Source organism: Castor canadensis, chromosome 11, assembly GCF_047511655.1.
Source record: "Castor canadensis chromosome 11, mCasCan1.hap1v2, whole genome shotgun sequence".
In the NCBI taxonomy this organism is placed as follows: Eukaryota; Metazoa; Chordata; class Mammalia; order Rodentia; family Castoridae; genus Castor; species Castor canadensis.
In genome coordinates, this window is record NC_133396.1 from 78,501,375 (window position 1) to 78,516,581 (window position 15,207).

The window sequence follows — 15,207 nt, forward strand, 5'->3', positions numbered from 1 at the left end:
GCAGACTCATCTGGATTGGGATGCTGCTTATATACAGTTTGACCTTGGAAATAGTGTACTGGGAACTGCCTGGTAACACCCAGGACCTCCTAAATGTAGAGTGCCTTGACCTACCCACCACATGCATATTATATAGGAGACAAAAAAAGTGATCTTCCAGAACTGGGGATGTGGCTTAGTGGTAGAATTGCCTAGCATGTGCAAGGTCCTGGGCTCAATCTCTAACACTTCAAAAAAAATCCTTCCAGATTAAAGGGAAAGTATTCACTTTACAAGTGATCAGAGGTACTTGAAACTAACAAAATGAGGGCTGAAATAGTCTGAGGGATACTAATAAGAGTCGTTTGTGTATTCCGTTCACATTTATGATACAACACTTCAGATTGCACAGATTTACAGATTTTCTGCAAACACTGTAGATTTTATTTTATAGCCGTAAATTCTTCCCACTGGACTTCTTTGACCACATTTGAGTTGCTCTTTCTCCAATTCTTAAGTAACCTCTCTATTTAATCACACACAAATACTCAGGGTCCAGATATAACTAAACTGATGACTTCTTCAGAGCAGCCAAGTCATCCGAACTAGGAAACACGTTAACTGAAATGCCTATTCCGTGGGACTTCAAAAAGTTGAACAGGGAGAACCAAGAGATACAGTTCCATAGGTTGATACTGGCCTCAGCATTTGGCATTGAACTTGCAAACTGGAGATAATAGCAGAAATCTTCAAGGAATGTGGAGGAACCAATTAAACCTTCAGTAGTTATTGGGAAACTCCAATGCTAACGTTACTTGATTAAAGGGAAGAAGAAAGTAGGGTATAGCATCATTTTACTAAAGAGCAGCTGGGCTGAACATCTGAGCCCAGAGAGACAGGATGCTTCAAGAGGCTTAGGGCAGAGAAACAGGGAAAGCTCCTAAGACCTGGTTTGGGGATCTTCCCAAAGTTACCATTTGCATTTAGAGGCATGTTTGCTTGCTTACTTGAGAATTATCATAGAAGACCACTGCCAATGGACCAATTTGGTTTTTTTTTGGTGGTGATGGTACTGGGGTTTGAACTCAGGGCTTCTCACTTGCTAGGCAGGCACTCCACCACTTAAACCACTCCACCAGCCCTGACCCAACTTATAATGGATAAGTAACTGGCAAACTAGCTAAGAGTTCTCTATCCAGTTGTTATATTTATCCCTGACTCATTATTTGTGCCTGGAAAAGCTGTGTGAACTCTATCACTCAATGTATCCATCCATAAAATGTGGGAGAAAGACCATGGCCTAGGACTGCATTTTAGGACAGTAAGAACTGCATACATGGTCCCCAGCACAGTGAAGAAAAAAAAAGGACTGTACAGGATAGGATGGCCTCTGCCTGACAAGGAGAGCCGCCAATCAAGTACAGCATATTTCCAAAGAATCTGTAATGAAAAACTGTTCTGCTACCCACAAGTGTTTGTGGAAGAGGGAAGATGAGTGGGTTGTGAAATTTCATGCTGTAATTCAAAACATAACCAAAGACAGAAGAGTGGGTGATAGTACTGAATGGCCTGAGGTATCAAAGGAAGTTAAGATAAATGATGAAAAATAAAAGAAAAAGCAAATATAAAGTACAGAGAGAAGTATAATATAAATGCAAATGATAAAGAAGTCTCCATATTCATGATTCTTACTTTCTGTTCCTCATTTAATTCTGCATCTTTTTATTTTTGAAATCAGCTTCAAAGATTTCCTTACTATTGTATTTCATTTTAATCCTTCTTCCTCCTTTTTCAAAACCTTCCTTCCCAATTTTCTTTGGCTGTTATTTTTATTTATGACATTAGGTTGCAAAACTCCATTTAACAATCAGAGTTTTGTTTTGGTTTGGTTTGGGTTTTTTCACTGTATTGGCAATTGAACTCAGGGCCTCATGCTTTCTAGGCAGGCTCTCTAAAGCTTGAGCCATATCCCCAGTCCTTTTTTGCTTTGATAACTTTTGAGATGGGGGTCTCAATTTTTGTCATAGTTGGGATGAATGCACCACCATGCCCACCTTTCACCAGACACTTGATTGATAGAGTCTCATGAACTTTTTTTGCCCAGGCTGCCCTGGAACTGCGATCCTCCTGATCTCACCTGCCCTAATAGCTAGGCAGTAGCATGACCCACTGCAACCAGCTAATAATCAGAGTTGGAAAGGCTCTACTTCTTCATGACTGTTATTATTTCCTCAGCATATCCTAGAAATCAGGTGTAATCATGGAGCCATTACTGCCCAGATCCCAAATGATCAGTGATTTCTTCTATTCCTGAGTGGTATTCAATTGTGACTTTAAAAATAACAAATAAATTAGGTGGTTTTTTAAAATTACACTAGACAAACTAAGAAACCAATTTCATTAAACAATCAACCACAAATATCTCAACATATTACTGATTATGCCCTACAGGTGTCATTGTAGTCCTGACCACCAATCTCTGTCCCCAGGCAGCTGTAGCATCCTAGATCTATATCTGATTTCAGAGTTTTTATGTCTTTGTCATCTGATTCTGAGTATTTTCCACCTGTGTGGTTACAAACAATACTACTCTTATTATACATGACTACTCTTATTATACTCTATTTCCTAGTGCTGGTCTGTAGGATTTATTTTAAAAAGAAAAAAAAAAGCTACTAGAGCCAGGCGTGCTAGTGCACACCTGTAATCCCAGCACTTGGAAGGCTGAGGCAGGAGGAACATGAGTTTGAACATAAGTTTTAGCCTCCTGAACTATATAGTGAGATTCTGTCTCAAACTCCCTCCCCCACCCAAAAAAACCCTACTACATTCGTGAGGGTCATCATCCAAGATGGAGGCTCAATAGTTGTGGGGCATGACCAAGAAATCTGTATTTTTAACATATTTCATATAAGGAGTATAAGAATGGAAAGGGAAACAGACAGGACACATGGTGTTAATTGTTACAAGTATAAACTACTGAAGCCCAAATATCACCTCGTACTTCTATCCCATGTGTACACTTGGAGGAGTTACTTTATCATCGCTCTAGAATATATGCCATTTGGGTATTTTGGGGTGTTTATAGCATTGTTGTGAGGATTAAATAAGTTAACACCTATAATTTCTTTAAAAATATTAATACCTAGAAACAGCATTAGTGAATACTAAAAAGCCTTAAGTCTTGTTTTACTCACTTTTATATATTATCTTAAAGGTTTGTGTTATTTTTGTTTCATAAGAGAGCATGTAATTTTTTAAATTACATTTTATTAACTTTTGTAATGTTTTTAGAAATTTAGTCCTCTTGGAGAATTTTGACACTTGAAGAAATTTGAACAGATCCCTCCTTTCCCCGGGATTTGTACCTAGCCTACACAGGTTAGGCACACCCTTCTCCCCTTTATGCAGGTAGCTGTGTTACCCAAACCTTGGTTCCCCTACCCTCTGCTCCCTCTCCTGCTGCCATGGGTGAGCTTCCAAGTCAAAGGTGCTCCTTCCTCTTGGACTCCTGCTCCTTCCAGGCTGACTTCCATCTCCTGGAAAATGAAGCAATGCCACCCTAACTGCTAGAACATAAGGCCTCTTCACCTCTCTCTCTCTCTTCCTTCTTCTACCTCTGGCCAGCCTACTCCATAGCCTCTCCCCTTCCCCCTCATTATGCTCTGTCACAGAGTCCTGTGCCTTTCCTTTATGGTCCTTAGCACATGTTCTAGTTCTGAGTTTCCTAAACTAGTAGGTCAGATCCATGTCTAATTTTTTCGCATTTTAGCTCTTAGTACTATTCTTGGCACATAACTGGCACTCAATGGAACATTTTAAGTTTTGGATGAATAAATAGCCACCCCCATCAGCCAGACCAGTCCTCACTGCCTGGCCCTACTGACTCTCTCAAGTAGCCCAGCTCTGGCCAGTTGCAGCCTGTGCAAGAGGAGAGTTTTTCCTCCCACTTGGCACAGGGAGAGATGCACTTATGGGCGGATTACCTCTGGAAGGACCATTCCCACAGGAAGCAAAATGGCCAGTACTCTGAACTGGTTCCTCTGCTGTCCTCTGCAACTGTTTCTCCTACAGCTGCAGGAAGAAGAATGATGTCACCCTGCTCCAAAAGGAACTAACTCTTCCAATGACCATCATGACAGCAGAACCATCTTCCAACAAGTGCTGCACTTCCTTTCCACCTTCATCCCAGACAGAGAGGTCTGAGAGGCCAGAGGATGAGCTCTTCATCTTGTCCCTGACAAGCTGCGACTTGTGATGCCTGGCCACCAGATAAAATACAATAGCAGTATGTTACTTTTCTTGCAATCAAAGTGAATTATTCTGCAAACTCCAATCTGTCAAAATACAAGTCCTTTACCCCATTCCTGCTGCAGACCTTCAGCTCGTGTTATTTCCATCCTCAAGAACCAGGTTGATTCATGTTATCAGTACAAGTTACAGTAGGTTGGCCTGAAATTTTTTATAATAAACTTTTCTACCTAGGATATATGGCTTTCTCACCTGTTAAATTTTGTGTTTCAATATTTTAAATTGAAAATATTCATTTTTAAATTGCCCTTTTGGGGCTTCAGATTTTTATGTGGTTCCTCAACATGAAGGAAAAAAAGAGAACAATTATAAGATCTACTTGCTAACAAGTTATTACTCCAATTCTGAGAACTGTATCTGCTTCTCTTTAATCTTCCCTTATTAAATACACATCTAAGAAGTGACTTCATACATTTTGAAACACACCACACCCTTGAAAGTAAAGGCTTCCATGAGCCTGGGCCTCAAACCTTGAGCTGCTTTGCATATGCGACAGGAACCCTTCTATTAAAAGATAGGCATCTACCAGTGCTTCTTACTCTATCAATTTCAAAGATCACAAAACATGGTTTACATGTCTCAGGCCCTGCATAAAAGTTGGAAAACTGCAGGATATGCTACATTTGTGTGCTGTCTTTGTAGTCTGTTGCAGTCTGCTTCTCTGCTTACAAAGGTGACCACCACTGCCTCTGGCTGTGTACAGTGACTCCATCTTCTATTGTCACTACAATTGCAGAGCTCATTTTGGCAAAGATTCTTCTTTGCTAACTCACCTTTTCCCTTCTCACTCCTCCTTTTTCCCAGTATTAATCAGTTAGTTGCTTTAGTCCAAAAGAATTCTGTCTAGCAAAACTTCAGTTATTTGCTCCCTCAAAAAAAAAAAGCATAAGAAGGCTTTTAACATGAATTAAGAACATAAGCAAATGCAAGCAACACAAGTTTTATCTCTTCAATCCATCTTTCTTTACTGTGAAAAATATAGTAGAGAAATGATACAAAGAAGGATACACAAACCAGACACCAGGGTTCACACCTATAATCCTCGCTTCTCAGGAGTAAGAGACCAGGAGGATTGTGGTTTGAAGCCAGCCCAGGCAAATAGTTCCTAACACCCTATCTCAAAAACCCCATCACATAAAAAAGGACCAGCGGAATGGCTCAAGGTGTAGGCCTTGAGTTCAAACCCCATACCCCCCCCCAAAAAAAAGGACACATAAAAAAAACAAGAATTATACTCAATTTTTCCCCTAGTAGTGACTACCCCCTCTTACGTGTGTTATGTGAGTTACCCTTATTTCTTTGGCTCTTATTTTTTCATGTTTTTTAAAAAAATAGCTGAAGCTGTTAAATTGAGGCATAATTTAACACACAATAAACAACACTTGTTTTAACTCACAAATGATTTTTAGTATATTTACAGAGTCACACTACAATCCAGTTTATTTATTTATTTATTTATGTACTTATTTACTTATTTATTTACTTACTTACCTATTTTTTGCAGTTCTGGGGATTAAACGCAGGGCCTCAAGCTTGCTAGGCAAGTACTCTACCATGTTAGCCACATCCAGTTTTAGAACATTCACTAAAAGTTTCCTTGTGCGTGTTTCTTTGACTTCTTAACAAGTTAGTCTTTGGACGCTTCCCTTTATGGTTATTCCTGAGATGAGCTCATCTGGTCTCCATGTTTTAAACACCAGGTATATTCTGATGACTCCCAAATCTGTATTCCCACCCTGAAACTCTCCCCTCGACTCCAGACTCATCTCTTGATGTCTAATAGGCATGTTGAACTTAGCATGCCTGAAGCCAAGTTTTGATCTTACCTAAAACTACTCCTCCCACAGTCTACCCAAACCAATTAATAGCAGCTCTTTATTGCTATTGCTCATGCCAAAACGGCTGGAGACATCCTTGACTACTCTCTGTCTTCACACCCCAACAACCAACCCATCAGAAATGCTGACTGTACCTGAAAAATATGTCCATCCAGAATGCAGCCACTTTTCACACCTGCACTGCTACTAACTGGGTTCAAGCCACAATATCCCTCACCTACAACTATTATAGTAGCCCCGTTATTGGTCTCCTGCTCCTTTACTTAGCCCTTACACTCAATTCTCAATGCAGGAGACAGAATGAGTCTTTTTAAACTTAAGTTAAATTTCAACTTAAGTCATAACTCTACTCAAAACCCTGCAATAACTTCCCATGTCACACAGAACAAAAGTCAACATTCTCCCAGAAGCCTACTGTAAGCACTCTGACCTCAATTCCTGATACTCTCATCTTGTTCCTTCTGCTTCTGTCTCACCTGCTTCTTCCTCAAGCACATCTGCCTCAGAAATCTTGTCATTAATTATTCCCTCTGCCTGGAAGGAGTTCCCCAGGGAACTCCTTGGCTATTTCCTTGTCTCCTCCAAGTCTTTGCTCAAATCGTATAGTCCATAAAGCCTATTGTCGCCATACTACTTAACACCACAACCTGTATCTCAACTCCCCTTAACCTTGTTCTACCTTCTCTTTGAGTGTGGGATTTTCTACCCTTTAACCTGATAAGCTGCTCCCACATTCAGTAAGAAAAAGCAAAGGGCCAAGAAAGCCAAGACAATTTTAAAGGAAACCAAGGAAGGATGTTCTCCCTACCAGATGGGAAACATTGCAAGGTGGCAGTCATTAAAAGGGTGAAGCAATGGTGCAGAGATTGGAAAAAAATGGACCAACTGAGTAGAGTAAAAAGCCCAGAAACAGGGCTTGGGGCATGGCTCAAGTGGCAGAGTGCCTGCTTAGCAAGTATGAGGTCCTGAGTTCAAATTCCAGTATATATTTACATACATAAATATGTACACATACATATATACATATATATATACACACACACACATACATATATATCCCAAGTTTCTATGGATAAATGGGTTTGTTTCTGAGCATATACCCATTTACTCATTTCTACACAGGAACTTGGGATATAACATGTTGGCATTACAAATCATTGAAAAAGGAAGAATATTTAAAAATTGTGACAGGACGATTGGATTTCTATTTGGAAAAAGGTAAAATGAGATTTTTATTTTACATTATATATAAAGTAGGTTCCAGAGAGATTAAGGAATTAAACATAAAAAAACTTTCAAACCTTAGGAAAATGCCTTTATGACATCCTGGTATGAAAAAATTTCATGAACAAGGCAAAAAAACTCCACATAAACCATAAAGAAAAATACTGCAATATTTGCAACATGATATTTTAAAACCTGTGTATGATAGAGGACATAATAAAACAAGTTAAACAGTATGCCACAATCTAATGGCTGATACATATCATTAAAAAGGACTGGTTTCCAACATTTATATATTTTCAAACTACAGCCCATCAAAAAGAAAAGATAATAATTCAATAGAAATATTTAGAATTTTCAAAAATTTTTAAATGTTGAAGCATATGAATAGATCATATGAAGAGGAACTTATCTGGCTAGTATACATGTGAAATTATGTTTGACCTTCCTAGATGAATATGAAATTAGTGATGCTTGGGGCTGGGGATGTAGCTCAGTGGTAAAGCACTTGCCTAGCATATGCCAGGCCCTGGGTTCAAACTGCAACGCTACAAAAAAAAAAAAAATGATGATACTCTCCAATTGGCTTGTCAAAAATTAAAAGGTAAAAGTAATACAAAGTGTAATTTGTAAAGATATAGGAAAAATGTAGCTGCAGCTGCTGTACACGCTGACTGGGTATGTGAACTGGTCTACCTATTTTGGAGAACAATTTGGCAATATTCAGCAAGGTTGGGAGAATTTGTGTCCTAGAACCCAGTTGTTCCATTTTAAGAAATGTACTTCGAGAAAGTCTCCATGTGCCCATGAAATTGTGTATGTTCACTTCTGTTTTGCCGATGATCACAAGAAAAATAATGAGAAATAATTTAAACGTCTATCAACAAAAGAATGTGTAGATAAATTGTGATATTATATGAGAAAAAAATCAAAACAGTAAATGTCAAAAACATAATTGTGGTTTTAAAGAAAGCAATGTTCAATATCATATATTGAATAGGATATGAATTATGCTATTATCCTATAATACTATAAAATATTATTTATAAATATAAACTCATCCACCTAAAATGTAAAATACATACATGGAAAAAATGCACATGATTAGCAGATCACAAAATGGACACAATTTTCCACCCCTCTTAGAAATATGCTCCCTCAATGTGGCTTTACTACTCCTTCCACCAAGAAGTGAAGTCTATTTTCCCATCCCTTGAATCAAGTGTCTGTGACTCATTTTCACCAACAGCATGCAGAAGAAATATTTTGTCATAGCCTTGCACCCATCCATTCTGTTCTCTCTCTTAGAATCCTCCTGCTACCTTGTACATAAACTGGGTTAGCCTACTGAAGAATGAGCAACACACAGCCCAGACAGCCCCACTGCCCAGCCTACAATCCGCTGACTTCCAGACATATGATTAAGGCCACGCCAAGGCAAGCCAGCACCCAGATGACCTGCCAGTTGCCTATAGACACACAAGCAAGACTTAATCCTGAGTAAGGTAAGCCTACCTCAGCTCATATCAGTAGAACCTCCTGGCTGACCTGTGGACTCTTGAGCAATAATAAGTGGTGTTGTTTTAAGTCACTCCGTTTTTCAGGGTGATATTTTTTCACACAGCACTAGATAACTGATGCTTCTATCATCTTCAGAACAACAATCTCTAAGGAAAGAAGGAAAGGAAGAGTATCATGGAGAAAAGTCACCTTCACTTTTACAATTAATTTGTAAAGGATTTTAAAGTCCTCAAATCCTGTGTTAAAACTGAGTAGTGGTAACCTGGGAGTCTGTTGTATTTATTTTGAGAATTATTATGGGTACTTGGAATGCTGCTTAATTTGTTTAAAGAAGCATGTCCTCATTCTTTTTATATGGATACGGTGGAAGTAGACATGATTAAAAGATCTGACTAAAAGATTTGGTTCCCACATAGACTGACTAGACAGAAACTTGGATACATTAGACCTTGATTTATGTTACTGACCTCATGAGCCACAGTGACTCAGACTGGCTGAGTATTTTGGTCACACCCCATGGTGTGGCAGCATATAAACAAGAGCTGAGAAAAAAATATCAAACCTTCAGTTAATCAGAACTCATGAAACAAACCTTCTTTCATGAAAAAAAAAATCTAATTTTTAGGGGAAAACAAACTGTTATCCAAGATATTCTTTAACCTTCAGATTAAGACATGGGACCAGAGCCAATTCAAGGTAACTCTTATATTAACATTAAGGTGGATGCACCCTATTAAGGCATTTTTTTTTGCACCAAGATAAAATGGGTTTTCTATTTGATCTTCACTTTACAAAAAAAATTAACTATCCATTCCATCCAGCAATACTGATTTTTTTGAAAAAGAATTCTTTCAGTTTTGCTTAATATAATTCCAAGATATAAAAAGCACTCACAAGATAACATGGGGTAGAAATTGTAAATAATCTATGTAAAACTAGACCTGCCCATAAATTCCAGGTCGACAATGCAAATTGTTGAAAAATTAGCACAAATTAATTTTAATGAAAAATTAGCACAAATTAATTTTTAAAAGGGGCTTCATTGTGATATCTACATACATACAAATTCAATATCTACTCTTTCTTTACCTCTCTCTCCTCCTGTTCCATTAATCTTTACAAAGGAAGAGATTTCCAAAGAACCAGTGTCCCTGATTTTAATAGGACCTCTTTTTCCTAAACCCCACATTTGCGTTAAATAAAAGACAACATGAAAACAATAACCAACCTCTCTCCTTCAGAACGAGGAATGCAGAGGCTCTCCTTAAGTGGAAAAGAATGGAAAAGTCTGAAGCCAGCATCATTCCAAGAGGTAAGAGATAAGAAAAGGCATTTGTGACCAAAAGACAAGATCAGGAGAGGAATTAGCAGAGCCTGCGGTCATTCAGAAAAAATGAAGTCAAGCGTAAGTTCCTCAAGTCACATACCAGCCAAGGCAGCAGGGTATGCCAAGGGTGCATAGATCTCATTTATAAACAGAAATACAGCTACTTATCTGCTACTATGTTAATGGCCCTTTTTTCCTTTCTGTTGCTTCTACCACCTATTAGTGGTTAAGATACAATCTGTTAATCAGATGTCTAGGTTTAATTTTTAATAAAGAATGACTAGAGAGCTTCAAAACTAGTGTAGCAGAAAATCAGTATGGTAGAGTGAACCAAAAGCAAAATCACTTATCCCAGAATTTGAGAAAAAAATAAAAAACATAGAACAATAATAGCAAAAGTGTAAATAGTGCTGAAAATATAACACACTTTCCTAAGGATTTCATACATTTTAACTCATTTAATAATATAGTATCTTTACAAAAAACAGTATTATTATTATTATTATCCCCATTTTACAGATGTGGAGGCTCAAGCACAGATCATAGCTAGTAGATGGTAGTCCTGAAATTTGATCTCCAACAATCTGAACCAAAGTTTCTGTCTTTGGCCTCTATACTATGTTGCTCTCAAGTAGACACATAAGCAAGGTGTAAAGTGAGAAGAAAAAGACCACAGTTACCTAACAAGGACTAGACTAAGCTTATGCCAAAAACAACAACAAAAAAGTAATAAAAAGGAAGGTGTACTAATCCCATCCGCACTTACCAAAAGCAATCCTGAACAACATTTTAAGTCAAACAAATCCAGAAAATTCTCACTAATATATTTCCTCTCCCTTCAGAAAACAACAACAAAAACTGGATTAAGGTGAAACAAGGGGTGAATAGGCAAGGCCAGCAGGAGTTAATGTGACCCCAGTCCTTATCACTCATACAGGGCTCCATGAAGACATGGAAAAACGAACTAAAGCCTGGGAGGATCTATGAGGGAATAAAATACATCTCCAGCAGGTTTGATTGACCTTTGATTTAGAATATTTCACAAACTCTCAGATGAAAGCAGGAACTCAGGTCTTCCAACAAAGACTGCATGGAGCACAATCCCAAGATACAGCTCACATACCATCCTCCAAGTAGAAGAGAAACCAACCCCATATAAGATGGAAAGTGTGCAGGAGAAGGCACTCAAGAGATCAAATCTAAATGAGCCATTGAAAAGAACAAGATAAAAGTGAACGACAAAAAAAAATAACATGAGTGTAAAAGGAGGACCATTTGGGGGAGAACAGCAGCAAGCGGAAGCGTCAAAAAGAAGGTCATATGAGGGTGAAAATGATTGAAGTACTTTATGTGCATGCCTGAAAATACAGTAATGCGCCCTATTAAAAATTGTAAAAAAAAATGGGAAGGGAAATAAAAAAGAGTAATAGAGTGGGTGAAATTGATCAGAGTACTTTACATGCACTTATGGAAATATCACCCCTTTTTACAATTAATATATGCTAGTAAAAAAACTAAAGCTTAACACTAGATGTGGTGGCACATACCTATAATGAGGAGGTAGAGGCAGGAGGATAGTGACTTCAAGACCAGTCAAGGTTACATTGTGAAACCCTGTCTCAAAAAATAATTAAAAATAAAAAACTGTTAACAATGGCAAACACACACAACAACAGAAGAAAGAAATACAATGCACAAAGAGCAAAAGAAGAACCCTGTCTAAAGGGAATGACAGCCCAAGGAAAATTCCCTGTGAGTATTTTCACAACAAAGTGCTAAAACAACAAGGTCAATGAAATGAAAACTTAAAAATAAATAAAACTAGAGAATAAATCAAAATAAGATGAAAAGATAATTTATAAAGTTAAGAAAACTAATTGAGCACCCAAACCATATTAGGGGGTCTACAAACTATGACCCCTGGGACCAATTTAGGCCATCATTTATCATTATAAATAGTTTTGTGGGAACACAGTCACTCATATATGTGAACAGGCAGATCACCCTAAAGCAGGTTATAAGGACATGAGAAGTTGCTAGTTAAGCCATAAAATGACTCCTGGGCCAAGAAAAAAGGCCCCAGGCAGAGATAACTGCCCATTCCTGCCTTTCTTTGTCTCCTTCTGCAAACAGACTTCCTAACACAGGTCCCCCACTGCTCCTGCCTAAACAGTCCTAACCCCCAATGTGAGCCCACCTATTAGCAGCCAGCACATTCACCGTAACCTGATTCCCTGCACTGCCCTATAAGAATCCTGTAATTTTGCTGCTTGGGGTGGGGTGGGGGGGCAGAACTGTGAGTGTGAGCTCATCTGGGGCCACCAGTGTCAAATAAAGTCCAAGTTCTCCTACTTCTCTGAGTTGCTTTGTTTCTCGTTAGACAATATTTCCGCAACATTTCTGGAGGCCCCACTGAGATTCCAGCTGTTCTGGCCCCTTGAGCCACTGGCCAGTGGCTGGGCTGCACTGGAGTAAGGAGGGACTCAGGACCAAAGGAGGCGGTGCACCACCTGAGGGTATTCCAGGTCCTCTTTCACCCTGGAGTTCCAACCCTCCGAGTAGTCTTGCCCTGACTAGACTCCAAAGAGAAGTGGACCAATTTGCCTGACAATTTTGTCTGGACTCAGTAAGCCCCCAGGGGGAAAGTCAGCCCTTAGTCAGGTCCCGTCCCACTAGATGAAAGGGGAGCCTGATCAACTCCTGGGAATCTCTAAGAGGAATTCCACAGGTCAGAGACTTCCCCAAAATGGGGGAAGGAAAAACTGTGATAACTTCTGATGTGAATGTGTGTGTGAATGAGCACACGTCAGGCTTGAGTCTGTGGCTCCATGGCTGAAAAGCTATGGAGTCTTGAGTGGGTCTGTTCTGTGGTTCCATGGTGATCCTCACACCACCTAGGGTGGCATCAGGGCAACCTGATCCAGAGTCACAAGGCTGACACCGCCATTGAGGCTAAGAGGCACCTACGTGCCTTCAGGACACGGCCAGGCAGACATCTGATTGGTCTCTTCTCTTGAAGGGGCACCCACCCTTGTTTGTCTTTGCACCCCCAATGCAGGGGGAAATACAGAGGGTGGGTATAGAAAATGCCTCTAACTACCACGGGCAGAAGTTCCTCAAAGCTCACAGTCCTAGATTGCATGCTTAAACACTTTAAGAAGGGATTCTCGGGAGATTATGGGATCAAAATGTCTACCAGAAAGCTGCTCATGCTGTGTGAGTTGGAGTGGCCCACTTTTGGGGTCAACTGGCCCCCTGAAGGTACCCTAGAATTTCCCACTGTTAGGGCCATTTATCAGGTTGTGATAGGAACCCCCAGATTCCCAGATCAGTTCCCCTATATTGACTCCCCCGCCATACATTCCCAGCACACCCCCACCATCAGAGCAGCCAGTGCCACCTTTCCCAGACAGTCTACCACCTTCAGTGAGTCCCCTTCAGCCCTATCAGAAGCCTCCCAGCCCCAACGATGTCTCACACCCATCCCCAGCTTGGAGTTCAAGTCCACAGCCCCTGAGTCACTGCCTTCACTTGTCCCAGGCACCAGCCCCTCAGGTCAGGGCCCTCTAAATGCTGCTTCATGAGACACAAGGGCCCCAGCAGATTAGTGCTGATGGCATGGTCCAGCCCGGATGCTCTATCCTCTATTACCAGCCTTTCAGTACAACTGACCTCTTAAATTGGAGGAACCACACACTGCCTTATTCAGAAAAACCCCAGGCCATGATTGACCTCCTAGAATCCATATATCAGACCCATCAGCCTACTTGGGATGATCCTCCTGACATTTTCAATACAGAGGAGTGACAGCAAATCCTGATGGAGGCTCTCCACTGGCTCCAAGGGCAGGCCCCAGTAGGAACTTTTGTCAGCAGAAGTTGGGCAAGAGAGGCAGCCTCTGATGCTTGGCCTACCTGGGACTTCAAGACAGCTGTACAGCAAGGAGTCCTCACCCAATATCATGCCACCCTCCTACATGGGCTCAGGGCTGGAGCTAAGAAGCCAACCAACATGTCCAAAATTGTAGCAGTTAATCCAGAAACCAGAAGAATCACCAACTGATTTTTATGACAGCCCCTGTGAGGCTTTCTGAGTGTACACCCACTTCAATCCAGAAGCGCCAGAAAACCAGTGGATAGTCAATACAGAGTTTGTGGCCCAGTCATATGCTGACATTCACTGGAAACTTCAGAAACTTGAAGGCTTTGCTGGAATGAATGCCACCCAGCTATTAGAAGTGCAAACAAGGTCTTTGTAGATTGAGACCATGAGGCAAAACAAGAGGCCAATAAAAGAATGAAAACCAAGGCGTCCTTATTGGCTACAGCACTGGGGAAGCAGGACCTGAACAAGCAGTGAGCTCTGCTAGGGAAGGGGAGACCCAATGGAAGAGCCCTGCTTTGACAAGACCAATGTGCCTATTGCGAGGAGATTGGCCACTGGAAGAATGAATGCCCCCGCCGCAAGGGACCAGCGTTGGAGCCTAACAAGATTGCTCCAGGAAAGAAGACAAGATGGCAACCTGAACCAGAGGGCCAGGACCTCATTGGCCTTGCAGGAATTGAGTCAGACCAGGCTTCTTACTACTAGGCTGCCAAGAGCCCATGGTCGAAATGAAAGTGGGGGGTCAACCAATGCTCTTCATGGTGGACACTGACACTGACAATTCATGGTCACTAAACCTGTGGCCCCACTCACAGAGCTCAGGGCCATAATAGAGCCACCAGCACTCAAACTGCCCGGCAGTTCTGCCAACCCCAGACATGCCAGCTAGGAGGGCACATGGTGATCATGAAATCCTGTACCTACTAGAATGCCCAATTCCCCTACTGGGAAGGGATTTACTAACAAAGCTCGGAGCCCAAATCACCTTCACCCAGGGAGGGCCCACAAGCCTTATGGTGAGAGAACCAAGCATCCTCATTATGCCAGTGACTATGCCTACAGAAGGTTAATGGCAGCAGCTCTACCTCCAGGAAAAGGGGGACCTGATGAAGCCCACCTGCC

The 15,207-nt window shown here is 40.7% G+C and overlaps 2 long non-coding RNA genes across 4 annotated transcripts in view; one reads left to right on the plus strand and one right to left on the minus strand.

Annotated features, from left to right (window-relative positions):
- The window catches only part of LOC141413849 (uncharacterized), a 27,968-nt gene extending 17,548 nt beyond the window's left edge, over positions 1-10,420 (minus strand). For 2 of the 3 annotated variants that reach the window (XR_012438794.1, XR_012438793.1), the window contains exons 1-6: positions 10,102-10,420; positions 9,341-9,415; positions 8,868-9,019; positions 5,064-5,159; positions 3,966-4,240; positions 3,424-3,518 (exon numbers count right to left, since the gene is read on the minus strand). This is a non-coding gene — a long non-coding RNA (uncharacterized lncRNA). Of the gene's footprint in view, positions 1-2,764; positions 3,519-3,965; positions 4,241-5,063; positions 5,160-8,867; positions 9,020-9,340; positions 9,416-10,101 lie in introns of those variants that run through there. The other variant, XR_012438792.1, reaches the window with a different exon arrangement.
- Positions 8,500-12,452, plus strand: LOC141413850 (uncharacterized). The gene is made up of 3 exons (XR_012438795.1): positions 8,500-8,857; positions 10,115-10,185; positions 11,043-12,452. It is a non-coding gene; the product is annotated as an uncharacterized lncRNA (long non-coding RNA).
- Positions 12,453-15,207: the final 2,755 nt, after the last annotated feature.